This window comes from Sapajus apella, unplaced genomic scaffold, assembly GCF_009761245.1.
Source record: "Sapajus apella isolate SASKATOON/1434 unplaced genomic scaffold, GSC_monkey_1.0 scaffold22, whole genome shotgun sequence".
Classification (NCBI taxonomy): domain Eukaryota; kingdom Metazoa; phylum Chordata; class Mammalia; order Primates; family Cebidae; genus Sapajus; species Sapajus apella.
The window spans coordinates 14,516,184-14,538,361 of NW_022436962.1; the positions used below are offsets into that span (position 1 = coordinate 14,516,184).

General features: G+C 48.8%; 1 protein-coding gene across 4 annotated transcripts in view; it reads left to right on the forward strand.

Annotated features, from left to right (window-relative positions):
- Positions 1-4,032: 4,032 nt before the first annotated feature.
- Positions 4,033-22,178, forward strand: part of TRAF5 (TNF receptor associated factor 5) — a 49,826-nt gene continuing 31,680 nt past the window's right edge. For 2 of the 4 annotated variants that reach the window (XM_032289146.1, XM_032289151.1), the window contains exon 1: positions 8,413-8,494. The gene's annotated coding sequence lies outside the window, so the exon portion shown is untranslated. Of the gene's footprint in view, positions 4,110-8,412; positions 8,528-22,178 lie in introns of those variants that run through there. The other 2 variants (XM_032289150.1, XM_032289147.1) reach the window with 2 other exon arrangements.

A 22,178-nucleotide genomic window follows, 5' to 3' on the forward strand; every position in this document is an offset into this window, starting at 1 on the left:
TACAGAATATATGGCCATAGGTACTACACAGGTCTGCTTTTTCCAAACTGGTGCTGACCCTATAACAATAACAATAACAATAGGGTAAAGCAAAGTAGAGTAAGAAAACATGAGTTTTTCTTAAGCTCCTAAGTTAAAAGTGCAGGTGCTGGATGCACATACACAGCCTCTTTAACAAAGGGAGGCTCAAAAAATTTTACATCAGTCCCGAGAGAAGTTCCCTGCCCCATCCCAGTACTCCCTGCTTCTCTTCTTGTGGCGGTCAGCACACTGACAGGCAGATCTAGGCTACAGGTTATTTGAAGGAAGCAAAGGGACCAGTCATCCATGTACTGCCTCAATACAACACCTACTTAGTGAGCAAGCTGAGTGTTCTCTGTGCACAGGACCCTGAGGTTTACATCTTGCCTGGGAGTGGTTTGCTGCTACAGTATATCGCATTTTCCGTGTATGGTTCTTTTTCAGGCAAAGACTTTCCATTGTAACTTGCAGTGAAGTCAAAGGCACAATCTATGGCCCAAGAAGAGGATTTTCCCTCCTTATCTGATCTCACTGATCTCTAGGTGATGGAAAGTATAAACGGTTGCCCTGCTAACTCACTACATTGATCAGTCTTGTCACAGAGGAGCAGCCCAAGGAAGATAATGCATCCATCTCTTATTCCAGTAGGCGGCGTCCTCACCTCTCCATCAGCACCATCTTTACATTGGCAGCCAGGGCTGCAGTCTCTCATCATATTTATACAGTAAATTAAACAGCCAAAATCCATGTCTTCAGGTGTCTGGGGCAATCTTACGCTGTCTAGAAGAAACAAATGCAAGGGTTAGCTCTTTCCTTCTGCATAAAATAAAACTGTAGTGTATAGTTCAGCCCTGGTCTTATTTTGTAGCTGAATTTAGTTTGAAGATTGGATTCTGTTTAATGTTAGATATAATGTTGAACTTAATGCAAATATTTTCAAAACACTAAAATTTGTCTTTGTCTTAAAGTTGTTTTGTTTGAATTCACACCAATCATTTCTTTGAGGGACAGGGTGGTGTGGTGGCTAGGAGTATCAGAGCCAGACTTCCCAGACTCAAATTCTGCCTTTTGCAAACTAAGAATTTTGTGATTCTGAGCAAATTGCTCAACAGATAAAATTTTCCATCTATAAAATAGAGTTTAAATCAGTTAATATGAAAAAAAAAACACTGAGCACAGTACCTGGTATATAAAACTTAATAGGCCGGTTGCGGAGGCTCACTGGGAGTAATCTCAGCACTTTGGTAGGCCGAGGTGGGTGGATCACTTGGGATCAGGAGTTTGAGACCAGCCTGGTTAACATGGCAAAACCCCGTCTCTACTAAAAATACAGAAATTAGCCAAGCGTAGTGGCATGTGCCTGTAGCCCCAGCTACTTGGGAGGCTGAGGCCTTGTTTAAACCCAGGAGGCAGAGGTTGCAGTGAGCCAAGATTGTGCCGCTGCACTCCAGCCTGGGTCACAGAGTGCGATTCCACCTCAAAAGAACAAACGAAAACCCCCAAAACCTTAATAAACATTAGTTATCACTTGAAGGTATTTAATGTTTTCTTTATATGTGCATTTAAGTACATACGGGATTCAAATTCCACTCTATGATCAACAAGGGAATTGGGACTATGTCACTGACTTCTGACTAATACCCATCTACATTTCCTTTACCTTTCCACTTACACTTTTAGCCCTGGGGTTATGTGGCTCCCATTTCCCACCACAATAAAGATCCACCTCTCGCCGGGCGCGGTGGCTCACGCCTGTAATCCCAGCACTTTGGGAGGCCGAGGCGGGTGGATCACGAGGTCAAGAGATCGAGACCATCCTGGTCAACATGGTGAAACCCCGTCTCTACTGAAACTACAAAAAATTAGCTGGGCATGGTGGCGCGTGCCTGTAATCCCAGCTACTCAGGAGGCCAAGGCAGCAGAATTGCCTGAACCCAGGAGGCAGAGGTTGCGGTGAGCCGAGATCGCGCCATTGCACTCCAGCCTGGGTAACAAGAGCGAGACTCCGACTCAAAAAAGGAAAAAAAAAAAAAAAAAAGATCCACCTCTCTATCCCAGCTTTGATTCCATCATATTTAAAGCTTGGATGTCATTTTTGGAACAATTGACTGCTTTATTCAGTTGGCAGGGAGAGGAGTAGGAGACAGAAGCAAATCACAGTCAGTGACAGTGCCAGCAACTCTGAGCATACCTGCACGTATGCATACTAGACACTGATGTCCCAGCCAGTGAAAGGAGATGTAACTTCTAAAAAACACATCAACTTTATTATGCTGTGGAAGTAATGAGAAGAGAGGCAAGAAGCAGGCAATTCTAAGAGAAAGTGGGTGGGACATAGTGGCTCGCACCTGTAATCTCAGCACTTTGGGAAGTCAAGCTGGGAGGATTGCTTAAACTCAGGAGTTTGAGACCAGCCTGGGCAACACAGTAAGCCTCCATCTCTTAAAAAAAATAAAAAAAAAAAAGTAGCTGGGTGTAGTGGTGTGTGCCAGTAGTCCCAGCTACTCTGAAGGCTGAAGCAGCAGAATTACTTGAGCCGTGGAGATCCAGGCTGCAGTGAGCTGCGATCATGCCGTTGCACTCCAGCCTGGGTGACACAGTGAGAACCTCTCTCAAAAAATACACACACACACACACACACACACACACCCCACACACAAAGTATAGTGTGTGGCAGAACAGGGAGTCCCAAAGAAACACCCACCAGTGCATCTCCTCCACAGAGTGGTTAATCTAACTCACCAACCAAAAGGTTTGGATCTGGATTTCTGGCCCTTTTGAGAAATAAAAGATCAGATAACAATAGGCTGGAACTGGGTGGTGGCTGCTCCACTAGATCCTCCATCTGCTCCTTAGTGCACTAGCGCACCCCTCCTTTCTCCATGACCACAACCTCTGCCTTCCTCCCTGCCCAGCTCCTGTGCACATCTGAGTTGTTGACTCCCAAGGTAGATATTATTCCCCCTTTTTATTGATGAGTATGGTAACTGAAACTCAGGGCAGTTAAGTACTTTTCCCATGGTTGCCTAACTGAAAGTAAAGATCTAGATAGAATTAGAATTTTGGTCCATTTCATTTATAGAGAATGTATTGTCCTTGGAGAGAATATATTGCAAGAGAGAGCCCTGTATTTAAGAGAAGGCTCACGAAGTCAGGAGTTTGAGACCAGCCTGGCCAATATGATGAAACGTCGTCTCTACTAAAAATACAAAAATCAGCCGGGTGGGGCGGCGCGCGCCTGTAGTCCTAGCTACTCGGGAGGCTGAGGCAGGAGAATCGCCTGAACCTGGGAGGCGGAGGTTACAGCAAGCCAAGGTCGCGCCACTGCACTCAGCCAGGGCGACAGAGCGAGACTCCGTGTCAAAAAAAAAAAAAAAAAGAAAGAAAGAAAGAAAGAAAAACAGAAGTGCGCAGAGACCTAGATTCAAGTTCTAGCTGCAGAGCTTGCTGAATACGTCTAACCTTGGATACATGGCTCCACGTTGCTGCTCTGGCCCTCAGAGAGCTCATCTGTAAAATGCGGATGACCAGGCCTCCTTCCCCAGCTTGTTTTGAGGATCACAGGAAATGTTTGGGAAGCCAACCCTTGATATAACCGGGAGCACTACAACTCTCAGAGATTGCTAGTGTTAGGGCAACAGCAAGAGGAGGGCTGGCAAATTTGTGCTACCATGAAGGAATGTCCGGGAAGGACTGATGTGAGCCAGATTTGAAGGCCTTGAGCAAATGGATCAATCCAGAAAAGAACTGGCTGAGCCTGGTCGTGCCTGATGGAAGAGCAGGACAGCCACAATTCAAACGCACGTGAGGGAAATCAGATGACTGGACTGTAGGTACCAACGGTTCTGAAGCGGGTAGGTTCGCCTGGGTGATGGCCTCGGCCTCCGCCCGGGAGGTTTCCTGCGCGCCAGCCCTTCCCCTGCGCCCGCCCGCGTCCCCCCTCCGCCCCCTCCTCCCGCCGCCCCCTCCCCCGCCCGCTGCCGGCCCCGCCCCAGACCTGTACCCGCCTGGCCGCCCAGCGGTCCGCAGCCCAGGATCAGCCGAGCGCCTGCAGACCCGCCCCGCGAAGACAGCACGCCCAGCCCCACGTGAGTCCGGCGGGTCGCCGCCCCGGGCACCCTCGCAGCGGAAGGGCCGGGGTGGGGACAGCGGCGAGCGCTTTTCGCCTCGTCTGAGTTACTCTGAAACCGAAAGCTCCTGCTGGCGGCGGGGAGGGCGCGAGGCGGCGGCTGGGCAGCGGGGGGCAGGGGGACCCCGGCTCGCGGAAGACCGACGGGGCAGGTGGCCGCCGACCGCCCCAGGAGAGCGCGCGCGGTCGGGAGAGAGGTGTGGCGAGGGCAGAGACTGGGGATCCCGATCTGGGGAGCTGGTCCAGAGGTCGGCTGAGGACCGGAGGGGCCAGGTTCCGTTGGGGTGCGCTGGCGGGGAGGGCCTTCAGGCACGCCCCGCACACCCGCACTCAAACCAGGCCCTGGCCCCCTTCCGCACCCGGTGGCACCCCTCCACCGTTGCAGGGCTTTCCAAGCAAAGCAACTCCAGAATGAAACTTCAAGACTGCAAGGAATGGAAGCCTCCACCCGCTGTTCGTTTGCGCGTCTTCCTTTAGAAAGCAGCTAACCCCCTCCCCCAGAAGGCGAGCTCTGGGGGAGCAGCCTTGACGCAAACCAAAGCTCCGAGAGTTGGAAGGAGTTGCCCAGAGGCACCCACAGAATTCGCAGATTCTGAGTTCTCTGTACCAGATTATCTCCACCTTGTTCCTCTTCTGCAGGATCTTGGTGGTTCTGAGAATTTTGGGTGATAATCGGGGCCACACTCTTGCTGCGGGTCCCACTGAGCCACTCCGGCCAGCCGACTTTCTCTGCTCGTTCTGTCTCCTCCTGCTAAGTTTCCATATTTGGCTATTTCAGATTTGCTTTCATGAGAACTCAGTTATCTCGCTGTGGCAGGCAGAGCTGCCCTAGGCGAGTGTTGAGGTTGGTGAAAACAAGCGAGGCTCCCTGCTGGGGCTGCCCCTCCGCCCTCTACAGCCCTGGGCTCTGACCCCACCGCCAGTGAGGATAGGCATCTGGTAACCAGTTTAATTCTGTAAATATTTACCGGGCAGGTGCTGTGTGAGAACTGGGCTAGGGCCAATGGAATATGATTGTTTCCTCCAGAGATATTTGCATTTTAAAAGGGTCTGGAAGACCTGAGATGCAAAGAAATTAGTTGAAGCATTTCTGGGAATAGAACAGTTCTGGGTGTGTGCGAGATAATTTTAGGCAGCAAAAGGCTGGGCTAGGACCTCTCAAATCCCAGTGCAGCTGCTCTGCCTTATATACTTACAAAGCTGAAAACAGGGGTGTTAATGTAATTGATGGTTTGGGTGGAAACACTTCCATTCCTAACTCTAATTTGAACTAGAGAGACAGAAATTGCTGCAGGAACGATGAATGTAACATGGAAGTGGAAAACGCCTAGCTCCTGTAAATGTTTTTTATTTTGTTACAGTTACTGTTTTTGTTGTAACTCTATAGAACGGATCAACTCTCAGATTCCTGGGTCCTGGAGAGAGGCAGGAGGAAGTGCCTGCACCAGCATCTGGAGCAGGGGAAGTGATGGCGAAGGTGACTCTTCCCACCCAGCGCCTCTGAGCTGAGGCCTGTTGCCATAGGTAGAAAGGTGGTGTTTTTCTCCGTCAGCAGGCATCACCTGAGTCCCCGGTCAACTTGGGTAATAGGGTGATGGAAAGAATGTGGAAAAGAGCTACGGTCCACTGAACATCCTAACTACAGATGGGGACTGGGTTGTTTTAGTGGGGATGATTTGCACAGTGGGGAAGCTAGATACCTGAGTCAGTCCTGTTAGGCTAGCAATGGGAAAGGCACCTCAGTATTTAGACAAACCTTCAGTGATTAGCTCAACTTTACTGCGGAGGACCTTGAAGGAAAAATAATTATTTGTTTGTAAAGTTCATTCCTTTCCAAAGCATTTTCTCATTGTTCTCATCGTTTTGTTCTCATTTTGTCCTCCATGACACCCTCGTGAGACTGAGCAGGCTTATTCTCTACATCTCCCAGATTGTGAGGGTGAAGCACTGATCGGGATAGCCCCCTGAGCTCCACTACTGGACCAGGCCTGGAGCGTGGAGGTGTCTGGTTCCCTTGCTCCAGGCGCCTCATCCTGGCTTTGCAGAGAGCCATATCTGCCCACCTCCTCCTCAGTCTGAGGGGTTGGCGTGGGGACCCAGATTCTGATAATGCCTCTATGGTCTGTCCTCAGCAACGTGGAGCAAGTTCAGCTGGAGACTCTGACCTAACTGCCACAGGAACAGGCATTCACTCTGTTAGCTCTGCCCAGCCAGGCAAGCTCCGGGAAGACCCATGTCTGTGTTCATGTGTGTCTTGGAACCTGGCTTAGAGTAGGCCTAGACAGATGTTCGCTGAGTTGAATTGAATTCATTTGGGGTGCTGTCTCCCTTGGGCTCTGAGCTGCCAGGGACAAGTGCTGGGTAGGCTTGAGAGAGACAGGTTGAGCTCCCAGCAGGACTTGCTTAGATCCAGAAATTAGAATAACACTGTACAGCTCACAAGTAGCCCATTTCATCTGATTAATTTCTCACTACCTCCTCAGGAGAAGGGAGAGGCATGTGCCATTCCTTCCACTTTACCTGGTTGCAAGCTGAGGCTCAGAAGTGATTTGAAAGACCTGACAGCATGTAGGTATGAGGTAGGACCCAATCCCAAGTCTTCTTTCTCCAATCCCTATGCTTTTCCCATAGTGTCTTAACTAAAGGAAGCCAGGATTCTGGGCAGGAGGGGGATGAGAGAACCAGCAAGGCATTCATCAAAAGCCGCCTGACATCTTTGCCACGGATCAGGGGTCGGTGGCTGACTCAATCTCTGTAGAGCCTTTTTTTCTGCCCAGGTTGTGGCTTTTTCTGGGGTTCTCAATAGGAGTTCTAGCTCCAGCAAAGGTGTAGCAGGTGAGTATCTGTGTGTGTTGGGGCAGAGGGGAGCACGCTGCAGGGCAGAGGCAGTCCTCAGAGCTGCAGGCCCCTGCTGCTGCTGCCGACCAGGAGTGGGCCAGCATGAATTTGTTGCCTTGCCCAGAGGAAAGCCTTATTTGAAGGATCACACAGCAGCCTTGACCCATATGGCCTCCAGCAAGTCCTATCTTGTGAAAAAGTGGCATTGAGGACCAGACAGGATATAAGAGTGAAAATACTCATTAGTCCAGACAGGAATTCAGTCTGTTCACAGTGACAGTGATGAGCACGTTTTGCATATTGGTACCTGGAGGCAGGCGGTGGTGCATGCTTGGGTTGTGCTGTAGCAAAAGCAGTTTACATGCAAATGGTCTGTACCCTGTGCCGGACCCATGTGATGTGTAGGTCTTGGAGACCCAGTATTAAGTGACAAAGCCCAGTAAGTGCCCTCCCAGGATATGTGTGTGGAGCAAGAGCTGCCATCTTACTTATTTTCAGCAGAACCCCATGTCTCATTTCTTGACACCACAGGCTCCATCAACTTCCCTCCTTACCAATTCAGAACATTCCTGAAATTTTTCCATGGCTTCTTTTTTCTCTCTCAAGGAGGAAGTGCTCTCCTCCAGATCAAGGTGAGAGCAGCTTCTCCACCCACACTCCCAAGTTAGCTCTCTCTTCCTCCCTCTGAGAAAGGTTCCCTCCATCCCTCCCTCCCAAAGACTCCTTCCCTTACCCATAAGCTGAGTTTTCTGTTAATAAGAAAACTCCACGTTTCCTCAGTCTCTCTTCTCTTTCTTTCACTGACAAGCTTCTGGAGTGCCCAGCTCTTGCCCTTGCTCCTCACTCGGCACCGTGCACTGCTGTGCTGCTCTGATTGTCCAGTGTAGGTTTCCAGGACTTGGTACTCCTCAGTCGCCAGCCCATACCAGCCCACGCTGCAGCTGTTGCTGATCTCCTTGGAGGCTGCCACCCTGTCCCCACCAGCGTTCCCTTCCTTGACCTCCAGCTTCTTGTCCTCCTCTGTCCTGCAAGTGCAGGTGGGGCCAAGGCTGGGCCCTCGGCTGGATTTCGATTCCCTGTGCTTCTCTCCTTAGAGCCCTTTTCCATTCCCAAGACTTAAACCAACACTCTTAAGGAAAGGCTAGTCAAATTTCCATCCCTCACCCAGTTCTCTTCTTGGCTACTCTGATTTGCAGTATTCGGAATCTTCACCATGATGTTTCAGGAGCACCTCAGACATTCGTCCCAGGCTGCCTCTTTCTCTGTGTTCTGTTGCAGAGATTGCTGCTGTTCCTCAGTTACCTTTATCCTGTCCCCCTCAGCCAGTCCTGACCTATTGTCTATTCCCAGTTCAGGGCCACAGGGACTCTTTCCTGGGCAATGTTAATTATCCATTGACTCATTTTCCTGCCCCAGGTCCATCTGTATTCAGTTTGCCTTGCCACGTGGCTGCAGAGGAGCCTCCCTAATACATAGCCTAGTCAAGACCTGCTACTTTCCCTAATGGTGTGGTGGAAACAGTGTGGACTTCAGAATCTGGTGGGCCTGGGTTCAAATCTGGATTTATGATTTGCTGGTTGTAGCTGTATAATCTGGGCAAGTTGCCCAACTTTCATAGTGTCTGTGTTCCCACTGGTAACTAGAAATAGTAATATCTGCCACTTGGGGTTACTAGAAAGATTAAATGGTCAATATATACACAGATCCTGGAGTCTGGCAGATATTCAGTAAAACTGGTTTTCTCCTTCTATGTGGTTAATAGTTACAGAGCATTGTGGGGTTTCTGGGGAGCTGGAAAATGCATGCCTAGCCTAAAGGCATTCACATTTAAGTGAAAAACCAGCAGAATAACTGTTGTATGTTAGAGTAGACCATCATTTAAACTAGCCTATTGCTGCCTCTGTGCAGTCTCTGGACCAGGTAGACCTCAGGGGCCAGGGTAGGGAAGCTGGGCTGGGACAGTGTATGGTGGGGATAAGCTGGGATGAGTCCTTGGCAGGCAGGGAGGGTAGGCAGCCTCAGAGGCTGGGGCCGCATGGTCCAGGTTTCAATGGCAGGATTCTGGTTTTCAGGACTTGTGGGTAGAGCAAGCGGCAGCTTTGGAGGCAGAGAACCAACACAGGAAGAAATAAAACAGATTTGGGAAACAAAAATACAGGTCACCAGGAGCAGACCAGTTACTTTAGTGGGATCCAGTGTGAAGGTACAGCAGGATGAGGTTGACTTGATGCAAAGCCACCACCCAGAGCCCTTTCTGTTCTCCCATTCTAAGGTGGATGGCTTAGAACAGCCAGGCTGTGTTCTGAGGCTTCTGTTAGGGAGGTCCTTGGCCCTGGAGGATGGAGGCAGGTGGGTGGGGCTAAGCTAAGCAGCAACCATGAAGGTCCCTCTTCTGTCTTCATGATTTTAGGATTTCTCAGGGAGAAGTTGTATTGAAAACTATGATGCAACCTAGGAAAACTTAACCATGCCTCCCTGGGTTAAAGGCAGAATAATTTAATATAAAGCAAAGGCTTACATGCTAAGCAGATGCAGAATCAAAGAAGTGATTAAAACATTGGGTGAAGTTATTCCAGGAATAACACACTAGGGAGTGAGAGGGATGTAGATAGGAGGAATAAAAAGATGAAGAAGAAGGGCCGGGCGTGGTGGCTCAAGCCTGTAATCCCAGCACTTTGGGAGGCCGAGGCGGGTGGATCACGAGGTCAAGAGATCGAGACCATCCTGGTCAACATGGTGAAACCCCATCTCTACTAAAACTACAAAAAATTAGCTGGGCATGGTGGCCCGTGCCTGTAATCCTGGCTACTCAGGAGGCTGAGGCAGGAGAATTGCCTGAACCCAGGAGGCGGAGGTTGCGGTGAGCCGAGATCGCGCCATTGCACTCCAGCCTGGGTAACAAGAGCGAAACTCCGTCTCAAAAAAAAAAAAAAAAAAAAAAGATGAAGAAGATTTTCGGCACCCTTAATGAATGGGAAGTAGATTATTTGGGAGCAGACCGATTTCCTTATGTTAAGGTGTTTTATTTCAGAAACCAATACTTTGGGCTATTGCCTCAAATTTTCTGTACCATTCCCCCAGACCTTCCTTAGAGATATCTATTGCCAGGTGTTAGCTGTGGACAGCCAGAGACAAAGTTCTTTCCTCACTTCCTTGATACTAACAGTTCCCATAGGGCCTATGTATGACTTTAAGTAGTTCCTTTTCACTTCGCTTACACTGGATCTTTCTAACAAGTGGACCTCTTTAGCCCTCATTGCTTCTACCTCGTAACAGCAGTGCTAGATTTTCTCATCATCAATTCTGTTCAAGCCTTGTTAAATAGCTCTAGGTCCTTCTTTTTTTCTTGTTTTGTTTTGAGACAGGGCCTTGCTCTGTTTCTCAGGCTGGAGTGCAGTGGTGCGATCTCAGCTCACTGTAACCACCGCCTCCCAGGTTCAAGTGATTCTCTCACCTCAGCCTCCTTCGTAGCTGGGATTACAAGCACCTGCCACCAGGCCCGGCTAATTTTTGTATTTTTAGTAGAGACAGGATTTCACCGTGTTGGCCAGGCTGGTCTCAACTGTTGGCCTCAAGTAATCTGGCTGCCTCAACCTCCCAAAGTGCTGGGATTGCAGGTACAAGCCACCATACCGAGCCTAAATAGCTGTAGGCCTTTCTAGACCTGACTTGGCTACACCTACCTTTTCTTACATCATTTCTCCTGCCTAGATTGCCTCCTGTTCGAATCCATTAATCCATACCCCTGCCACTCTTTCCAAAACAAATTCAAAATTCGTCTCTTGTTAGGCTTCTGTGTTGGGGGTCCCCAGGACCATTCCCAGGTTCAGTGATTTGCTAGGAGGACTTAGAGAAGTCAGTGCCCAGCAGATGGTAATACAGCTATGATTCATTATGGTAAAAGAATACAAAGCAAAATGAGCAAAGAGAAAAGGCTTATGAGGTAAAGTTCAGGGGGGACGAGGAGCAAGCTTCCAAAAATCTTAGAAAAGACTGCAAAGGACTGCTGAGGGGGAATCACACAGGATGTGCTGAATTTCTCCAGCAGTGCATTGTGACAGCAGGTATGAAGCACTGTCTACCAGGGAAGGCCCTTAGAGACTCAGTGCCCAGGGTTTTTATTGAGGGCTGGTCATGTAGATACCTTCATCTAACATATGTCAAAATTCTAGGCTCCAGAAGAAAAACAGGTGTTCCATGTAAAACACATTGGATGGGTGTGGTGGCTCACACCTGTAATTCCAGCACTTCAGGAGGCCGAAGTGGGTGGATCACAGTGTCAGGAGATCAAGACCATCCTGGCTAACATGGTAAAACCCTGTCTCTACTAAAAATACAAACAATTAGCTGGACTTGGTGGCACGCAATTGTAGTTCTAGCTACTTGGGAGGCTGAGGCAGGAGAATTGCTTGAACCTGGGAGGCAGAGGTTGCAGTGAGCCGAGATTGGGCGACAGAGTGAGACTCTGTCTCAACTCCCCGCCCCTCAAAAAACCAAAAACCAAACAAAACAAAACACATTGTTTACCCAGACAGTTTAAACACAGTGAGCCGCTCTTAGCAGTTAAGGTGGTGGGAGCCTTTCTGAAATCCGTGTTCCAGACACCAGCCAGGGGCCATCCTTGTGAGTAGCACTTTAAGATAGCAGTCTCAGGCTTGCTGTGTTAACTTGTTTCTGCCAGCTTTTCTTCATAATCTCACCTGTTCTGCCCTCTCAGTGCCTAACTATAGTTATGTTGTAGAGAAAATTGCCCTAGACAAAGAACCAGAAGACCTGGGCTTCAGCCTAGCATGGCCTCCTACCGCTGTGTGGCCCTTCGAACCCCTCAAACTCCATTTTCCTCATTGGGAAAAGAGGAATTGTAATTCTTGCTTGTAGGTCTCGATGGTGACTGCAGACCAAAGGAAAGGATGTAGTTGGTCATTCCATCCATCCCTAAAATTGAGCACCTCCTTTATGTAAGGCAGTGAGTGAGCTGTGGAGAGTAAGACGTGAGTGTGATGTGGTGGCTTTGATGGTAGACAAGCCTGAATCCCTACCCAGCAGTTGCCAGCTGTGGTACCTCAAACACATTGTGTCACCCCCCGAGCTTTGGGTTCCCGGTCTGTAAAATACGAAGATGAATACTACAGTGAGTACCTGTAAACATGAGGCTGCTGTGTGGATTAAGTGGAACAACCCATGTATAGCTCCTATGGCATCTAGCGCATTCTGGGCACCCCAAGTGGCAGCTATTAATTGACTCAGATATTTGAGTGCTTGCTCTGCATCAGCACCTTGAAAAACGTAAGCCACAATCCCACTGCTTTCTCCGTGCTGAGGAATGACATAAACAATTAATTACATTCCCAGCAAGTCCTGTTAAAGAGCGGTACAGGTGGTTAAAAGGCATGTCATAAGGGAGGGGGACCCTAACTTAATGGAGGAGGCACACAGAGGCTTAGCTGCATTAGTGAGGCTTCATCTGGGCTTGGATGAGTTTAGCTCAGCAAGAAGTGGGCAGAGAGGAAAAGATGTTTCCAGCAGAGACAACAGCTTGAGGAAAGGGAGACTCAGCCTTAGGGGGAAGACTGTAAGCGGGGAAGGTTCTCTGTTCATATGAGGAGCGGCAAAAGGACCGGGAATCCAGGAGAGGTGAAGGGCAGGTGAGGAGACTGGCCTAATTCAGAGGTCATCTCTGCCGCCACTCTGGCAGGGAAGCGGCATAGCAGGGGCCCCATGCAGGAAGATTCGCAGTGTGGTAGCAGGAAGTAGAGGTGGTGTGGTCTGATGATTTCTGTTTTTTTGCTGTGCAGTAGGACGTAGAGTTTCCTGGTAAGACTCGAGGGAGTAGTCAAGGTTTGCAGAGGAGAGAAAGGTTTAAAATCAACATTGGACAGAGTGAGCTGAGAGGGAAAAACTGGCTTTGTGCTGTGTTATCGTGTTGGCATGATGAAGTCTCTGGTAAAGGACTCTGGCAAATGGGATTTGAGATCTCTGGCACCTTGTACAATGCGTGGCACTTAAGCAAAGGCCCCATGAATGTTGGTTGCACTGGATGGTTGACTGGTCTACCTTTATACATTTTTCTCAGCGTTTCCCCTCTTTCCCAGGTGCCTGCTTCCCTTGGGCTAAAGCTTCCCACTTGCCACCTCCCCAGAGGCTGGCTCACATTACTGTAACAGAGAGAATCACTGCTTCCAGCCTCAGGTGGCTACACTGTCCCCCCGCCCCTTACAGTGACTCCCCAACTCCCACCCCAAGTTTTCCATCATAAGCCAGCTTTGCCCTCTCCAACTGGGACCGATAAAATTTCAGGACTTAAAAACAGGTGAAATGAAAAGGTTTAGGCAGTGAGAACCATGCTTAGCAGAAGAGAGGCTATTTTGCTTTCTGGAGAATAGCTGTTGCAGTCGTTCTGTAAGTATTTACTAAACACCTATCATGTGCACTGTTTTTTGTTTTGTTTTTGAGACAGAGTCCTGCTGTGTCATCCAGGCTGGAGTGCAGTGGTGTCATCTCGTCTCACTGTAACCTCCGCTTCCCTGGTTCAAGCGATTCTTGTGCCTCAGCTTCCTAAGTAGCTGGGATTACAGGCCTGTGCCACCATGCCTGGCTAATTTTCGTATTTTTATTAGGGACGGGATTTCACCATGTTGGCCGGGCTGGTCTCAAACTCCAGACCTCAAGTGATCTGCCAGCCTTGGCCTTCCAAAGTGCCGGAATTTACAGGCGTGAGCAACCAATCCCAGCCATGTGCACTGTTTTATGTGTTGAGACCTCAGTACCCAAAGAAACAGTCCTTGCTGTGATGGAGCTTATACTCTATTCTGATAGGGGAAGACAGAGAGTAAAGACATGAACAAGTAATATGTTAGGCAGTAGTAAGTGCACCGGAGAAAAATGCAGCAGAAGATGGGTCTGCCAGGGATGTTGTGTTTTCTATGTAGGGTGGTCAGCAAAGACCTCCCATGTGAGGTAACATTTGAACAGATTCCTAAAGTGAAGGAACAAGCCCTTCAGATATCAGGATGAAGAGTATTCCAGGCAGGGGAAAGCAAGCAGAAGTCTCTTCTGCTGTTCAAGAAGAAGCAAGGTGTTGCCGGAATGAGTGGAAAAGGGGGAAGGCACTAGGAAGTGAGGACACAGAGAATAGAGGGGCAGAAAAATGGGGGGCCCTGACCTCCAAGGACACTGGCATCTACCCTGAGTGCAATGGGGCCATTGGAGCTGAGGAGCAGCAGAGATAGCTTCTGTTTTTAAAAGGATCACTCTGGCTGCTGGGTTGTGAGTGGGCTGTAAAGGAGCAAAGCAGAGCAAGAGACCAGCTAGGAGACTGATGCTATAACCACTGGGGAGATGGTGGCAGCTTAGGCCAGGGTGGTTATGCTGACAGAGGCAAGGAGGAGATGGGGGATATGTTGGGAAGGAAGAACTTACGGGATTTGGTGTTGTGAGATGGAGAATAAGAAAGGCGCCAAGGATCACTCCAAAATTTTTCGTCCACGTGACACTGTGATGGGTGATACTGTTTCACTGAGATGGAGGAAGGCTATGGGAGGAGCAGGTAGGTAGGGATTGGATGTGTTAAGTTTATGATGCCTATTAAATGTGGTGGCATGGACTGAACAGTAGAGCACGTCTGGGGCTCAGGGGAGAGGTCCATATTGCAGATAGAAATCAGGGCATCGTCAGCCATAAATGATAAGGTCAGGAGCTGGGACATGCTCACCCAGAGATGGGTACAAATAGAAGAGAGCAGGTCCAGCACCAGCCCGGGGCTCCAAGAGATAGGAGAAGGTGTCCTAGAAGCTGCCATGATGACCTGACTGGTGCTCCTCACACTGTCATGAGCTGTAGAATCTAGCCTGGGAATTTGCTAGAAAATCAGATTCTAGTTGCTACTGAGAGATCATGATACTGAAGTGGAAGTATCAAGGAAGGCTAAACTATTCTAACAAATGGGTCCCCCAAACAGAGGTCTTTTCCTCTGGGGTAAGGTGTCCAAGCCAGCATTTTTATCATGCTCCAGAGCAGATTCTTAGCAGGGCATCTGCAGCCCTGACTGCTCAGAGAGCTGCTGCTATAGTTTTGTGCATACACATGATCCCTACCTTGACTGAAAACTTCTTGGGACAGGAGCTGTCTGGTAACCCACTCTGCCCCACTCCCATTATAGAATAAGGCGCAGGCCTCTGCATGTGACCGGCACTGAATGAAGCTGGCTAGGAGGACAGGGTGGACATGCATGGTGGTTAAGTGCTTATTTATTTGCCAGGAACTGTGTGATAATAATTTATGTGGATTAACCCATTAAATCTTAACTCTAAGCCTTTGTAGCAGGTACTATTATTGTCCCTCCCCCCGCCTCTTTTTTTTTTTTTTTTTTGTTACCCAGGCTGGAGTGCAATGGTGCGATCACGGCTCACCGCAACCTCCGCCTCCTGGGTTCAGGCAATTCTCCTGCCTCAGCCTCCTGAGTAGCTGGGATTACAGGCACGCACCACCATACCTAGCTAATTTTTTGTATTTTTAGTAGAGACGGGGTTTCACCATGTTGACCAGGATGGTCTCGATCTCTTGACCTCGTGATCCACCCGCCTCGGCCTCCCAAAGTGCTGGGATTACAGGTGTGTGCCACCATGCCTAGGTAATTTTTGTATATTTAGGAGAGACGGGGTTTCACCATGTTGCTGGTCTTGAACTCCGGAGCTCAGACAATCTGCCTGCCTTGGCTTCCCATACTGTCCCATTTTCTAGATGAGGAAAGGATGACACAGGTAAGTGAATGGCAGAAGGGGTTGAACCCCAGCAGTCTGGCTCTGGAGCTGGTCACCAGTAAGCTGTACTGCCTGCCATCAAGCCCTCCTGGTTGGTGTTGGATGGGATGTGGTGCATTTTCTGCCAGCTGTGAGGAGCATTGGCTTTGGAGTCGGAAAGTCTGTATTCAAATCCCTGTGCCCACGCACTAGCTGTGTGATTTGGGGAAAGTTGTTTAACAGCTTGAGGCCTTGGACTCTTCATCGGGAATATGATGATGGTAGCAGTATTGCCACAGGGTTAGTGTGGAACTGTGTATGATATTGTATGTAAAGTGTAGGCTGGAAATTACTAGTACGTGTCATGTTTTGTTATTATCATTATTATTATTGTTATCTTGGAAAAACAAACTGTGGATCCCCTAGGACTGAGGGAATGTGTTCTCTTTCTGGGTCCACAGGGGGGCATAGTTTTAAGGGCAAGAACTTCCCAGCACCATGCCTCCCTCCCATCTCTCTGCATCCGGGAGATTTAACAGTTTATGTTTGAATTTCACGGGTGCAGGAAGAAACTAAGAGTCAGTCACTCCAGCGGAAGTTCTAAGCAACTCCTTTCATTGGCCAGGGGTCTTAGAGAAGGTGGGGGTTCCTCCCAGGTTAAAAGTCCCCTTCTTCCACACCCCTTCGGACTCCATGTTTGGGTCCCCTTCCATGAACACTCCCTTCCTGGAAGCCATCTTTCTCTCTCGTGGATTTCCCACCTGGGGTCCCCTTCCACACTCTCTCGTGGAAGCCTGTCTTCCCCTCCTAAACTCCATCTCTCTATTCCCTTTCACTCAGTGAGGAAGCTGCTTTTCTCTCCTGGATTCCATCTTTCTGGATTCTCTCACTCAGTGTGAGAGTTAGCTGTTTCTTTCTCTCTCCTTCTCCTGTTTCTCTATCTTTAAATGAATCACTTTCTACGAACACTTTTAAGTCCGGCATTTACTGCGCACTGCACTGCGGTCCCCTCTCTCATTCTTGAGAGGGCAGGAGACCAAACACCTGGAGAAACGTCCTCTCAGGGGAGCTGAGCGCACCGTGAACCCCAATATTACAGGACTAGCCAGAAGAGCTGCCAGAGGCCTGTGGATCAGCAAACCCAATAGGCTCTGCTTCGATCACAACAGGTATTCTATACACTCTTTTATTTATTGATGTTTCTGCATGAAGTTCACTTTGGTAGGTTTCACTGCGAAACAGTGAAACTCTTGGCTTCCTGATCCATTATGTTCTTCCAGAGCTGACTGGCTCAGTTGTTCGGGGAAGGGCAGGGGTATTCCACTTCCCCAATTCTACCTACTTTTCTTGGATCTCCTCTCTGGGCTCCCCAACTGCTCTCCCTCTTCTGTTGCCCTGATCAGGCCAGGAGTCCCAACAGCCTGAAGGCTGCATTTTTCAAGCCAGACTCTAGGATGCCTGTCTGTGTGTGGTCCAGGCACCTGGGGTGTACCTGGGGTGTGCCTGGAGTACCTGATTCCAGGAAGCCTGTCTCGTCTGCTTCCTCCATGGACGGGGCCAGGGCTGGCCTTGCTGCCAGGTGGGAGGGGATTGCCCTGTGCGCCTCTCACAACACGTGCCCCAGCCACAGCCCTCCCAGCTTTGGGCAGTAGGCAGCCGGCAGTGTGTCACATACCTTTCGTCAGCCTTGGAGATATAACTTTACACAAAGGCAGCTGTGGATGAGCATTTGTGGGAAAGTGGGGCACCGCTAGAATGATGCTGACCACCAGGGTGAGCCACATTTTCTAAATACTCATTGGCATTTCTGTTCTGTAGCTGATCCAGGGTGGTGTCAGGTTTCTCCCCTTTCCTCAGAGTACCCTTACGCCATGGAGGGTGGGGCTGGGCAAAGTCCAGGCTCACTCCTCACTTGAAAATGCTTCTAAATTCCAAGCTCAATCTAAACTGTTGTCTGTTGGCTATGCAGCCAAGCTTGAGGGGCCACTGGAGGATCATTCACAAGTGTTTGTGCTCCTTGTACGTGTCTTTGTTTCTTTAGTTTTTGTGTTTTGAGATGGAGTCTTGCTCTGTCACCCAGGCTGGAGTGCAAAGGTGTGATCTCAGCTCACTCCAGCTTCCACCTCCCAGGTTCAAGTGATTCTCCTGCCTCAGCCTCCTGAGTAGCTGGGACCACAGGCGCATGCCACTGCACTTGGCTAATTTTTGTAATTTTAGTAGAGACGGGGTTTCGCCATGTTGGCCAGGTCTTGAACTCCTGACCTCCAGTGATCTGCCCACCTTGGCCTCCTAAAGTGCTGGGATTAAGCCGTGAGCCAGTGTGCCTGGCCTCTTTGTACCTGTCTTTATGAGCAAGGAGGATGGTCAGGAAGGGGGAAGTGTGGGGCAGAGAAGTGTGAGTCTGAGATGACAAGCCCCATCGCTCCATGCAGTGGGCACACCCACCTGCATTTGGGAATGCAGTTGAGGTGGCAGTAGGCAGCCTTTCTAATGAGGAGAATCCTTTCCAATGAGAAGTTCTTGAGCTGAGTCAAGCACAAAGGGCAGAAGGCTGACCCAGCCTTGGGAAATCCTGCTGGAGTGGAATGCTAACAAGGAACCTCCGAGAGGTGTGGTTCAGAGCTGGGAGTAGAACCAACAAATACAGAACCCTAGGGCCAAGGGATCAGGGAGTTTCAAGAAGGAAGTGCCAAATGTCACATAAAGGGCAGGAGGGCAGTGATTTAAGAGAGACTAGTCAGTGAATGTGATGATGTGATTACAGTTTAGACCATCGAACTAACATAATATGTTTTCCCAAACTACAAATGGCCTTATATACCACATCCCCAGATGATTGGGGCCTGCCAACTTATCCAGGTAGAATACAGATGAGCTTGGGAGGGCCAGGAAGGCTTCAGAGAGGCGCTGATGAGATCTGATAAAGGACACAGGTCTGTGGGTGCCACCTGGAAGGTGTGTTTCCATCGGGCACTGCTCTGGAGCTGGGAATGGGTGGGAGAGGGATGGGGGAGAACGAGGTTGATGGGGCATTGCAGGGCTGAGGATGGAGAATGGGCTGGAGCTCCAGGGGGTAGGGAATTTGGGCCCACTGTGCCGCATTTTTGTTTCCTTATCAGTGTCTGCCTATGTAGGTTCCTGGCAAAGAAATAATTTACAAAAAGTGACTGAATGAATAAATGTTTAGTGCGAGATAGTCCAGTGTAACCATGAATTCAAAATTGGGTGAAATGAGAAGGCAAATAGCATGTCAGGCAGTCAGCTTATCTCAGAGTGGGGGACATTGATGGAGGGACTCGGGGCAAATGCTTAATAATATTAATAGCCCTTATGACACTTCTCTGTACTACCACTATAAGCACTTCATGCAGATGGGGTCAGCAAACTTTTTCTGGAAAGAACCAGGTAATAAGTATGTATTGGAGGCCTTGTGGGCCATATGGTCTGTGGGGCAACTGTTCAGCTCCTCTGTGGTATCACATAAACAACCATAGATGATATGTAAATGAATGAACATGGCTGTGTTCTAATAAAACTTTATTTATAAAACATGTGATGGGCCAACACCTGATGTATATAGTATTGACTTATTTAATCTTCAGAAGTTCTATGTGGTAACTACTGCTATCATTATCACCATTTTATTTTTGGTATTTTTTTCTTTTTTTTGAATTACCTACTTTTAAAAGTCCTACTTTTTAAATTTATTTTTACGGGTGTGTATTAGATGTATATGGGCTACATGAGCTATTTTGATATGGGCATACAATGCATAAAAATCATGTCAGGGTAATGAAGTATCCATTATCTCAAGCATTTATCATTTCTTTGTGTTACAAACATCCAATTCTTTTAGTTTTTTTTTTTTTTGTTTTTTTTTTTTAGACGGGGGTTTCGCTCCTGTTACCCAGACTGAAGTGCAATGGCGCGATCTCGGCTCACCGCAACCTCCGCCTCCTGGGTTCAGGCAATTCTCCTGCCTCAGCCTCCTGAGTAGCTGGGATTACAGGCACGCGCCACCATGCCCAGCTAATTTTTTGTAGTTTTAGTAGAGACGGGGTTTCGCCATGTTGACCAGGATGGTCTTGATCTCTTGACCTCGTGATCCGCCCGCCTCGGCCTCCCAAAGTGCTGGGATTACAGGTGTGAGCCACCGCGCCCGGCCTCTTTTAGTTATTTTTAAACGTACAATAAATTATTGTTGACTATAGTCACCCTGTTATCAAATACCAGATTATATTCTATACGATCACTCTGACTATATTTTTGTGCCCATTAATCATCCCCTCTTTCTCTCCCCAACACTTTCCCCACCCCACAACTACCCTTCCCAGCCTCTAGTAACCACCCTTCTACTCTCTAGCTCCGTAAGTTCAATTGTTTTCATCTTTAGCTCCCACAAACAAGAATATGTGAAGCTTGTCTTTCTGTGCCTGGCTTATTTCACTTAACATGATGTCCTCTAGTTCCATCCGTGTTGTAAGTGATAGGATCTTGTTCTTTTCTATGGCTGAATATTGTGTATATGTACCACAAGTTCTGTATCCATTCATCTGTTGATGGACACTTAGGTTGCTTCCAAATCTTGGCTCTTATGAACAGGGCTGCAGTAAACATGGGAGTGCAGATATCTCTTCAGTATTCTGAATTCCTTTCTTTTGAAGGGAACTTGAATATATACCCAGCAGTGGGGTTGCCTGAGGCCACATGGCTATGAAGGGGTATGGGCAGGATTTGAATCCAGGCAAGTCTACTCCAGAGTCCATGGTGGTCACTGCCATACCATGCTAACTAACTCTTGGAACCTTGGAGTGGCAGGGAGGAGCCCCAGCTCCCCATCCCCTGAGGGCCTCCACACTACCTTGCAGCAGGACCTCTCCAAGCCTCCACTTCCTCACTCAAAAAATGAGGAATAATGATAATATATATCTCATATCATATATCACCCTGTTTCCTATGCTCGAGTGCAGTGGCACCATCATAGCTCACTGCAGCCTTGACCTCCTGGGCTCAAGAAATCCTCCCACCGTAGCCTCCTGAATGGCTGGGATTACAAGCTTGAGCCACCACACCAGGCTAAGGGGTTAAAATGAGCTAATGCATACAAATTAGCTGTCTCTTTGCTTGGACATAACCTCAGTATTTGTAATCCTAACCCATATCTGATTCCAGCACTTAGGCTCCATTCACATCTTTTCATACCCTTCCCTTGCCCTCTGCCTCAGTTGGAACTCTCCTAGATTGTCTTCACCGCCCTTTCCCACCGTATACTCACACTCTTGAGTTTCCACATTGATTATTGAGTCATCTGGTTTATTGGGTACTCTGGTCTGGAGACTAATGAGGATAGCCCTGCCCTTGAGGAGCTCAAGGAGCTGTCCCTAGGTAGCAGTGGGGACTGTTACAGAGCTGGAACCAAGGATGGGGGCCGAGCACACTGGCGTTGAACAAGGCTACCTAGTGGAGAAAGCTGCTGTGTGGGAAGATCAGCAGAGCTTTCTTTGTTATTTTTTCCTCTTGGTCTAGGTTCTGAGAGCAAATCTAAATGTCTCCTGGATACCTTAAAAGTAACACCTGGAGTCAGGTGGACTCCACATGGTTCCAAGGAAGAGAGTTCCACTAAAGGCATCCCTGTAAGTGTGACTGACTTGAGGCAGTGGCAGCCTCAGCCAGGCCAATGTGGGTGTGCAGCCCAGGGGATTGGGGGAAAAGGGATGCCCTTCAGCCTTTGTGCGCCCATCTATTCACCGATAGTGCTTGCTGCACTGCCAGGAGAAGGGAACTTGGAGAGAAGTCACAGTTCTCTTTAAAGGAATTAAAATTATACTCATATCATTCTTTGTCCTGTTTCCAAGACAGCTTTATTCTGTGAAAGCATAAGGAAAAGCAAAGAAAAGACACCCTTATCTCTCTGCCTTTAAGACATCAAAGCCAGTTATCCTGGGGTCAGGATGGTACATCGGTGGATTATGGCCACATGTTGTCTGGCTGCTTGTGGTGTCACCTGGTCTCTACATGAGCTCCCAGCCACATAGGAAAATGGCCTTATTGGTTCTCCCTTTCTCCAAGGCCGTCTTCTTTTTTTGACTTGCCTGGTTAAAGGGGTTTCTTCTTCAATTTTTGAGGGAAGACTTCTCTGGGCCGTCACAGACAGAAACTTTGGAAAAACTTTGCGATCGTTTCAGTTCTCCCTTGTGCCAGGAGGGTAGCATAACAGATAAAGTACTTTCCTCTCCTCCCTCTTCCCTCCTCCCCCTCCCATCTCCCTTTCCCCTTCTCCCCTCCCCCCTCCTCCCCCTCCCACTTCCCATCCCCCACCCCTCCCCTCCTCCCTCTTCCCCCTTTCCCCTCCTCCCTCTTCCCCCTTCCTCCCTTCCTTTCTTCCTTCCTCCCTCCATTCCTCCCTCTTTCCCTTTCCCTCTTCTCTTCTCCTTTCTCTTCTCTTCTCCTCT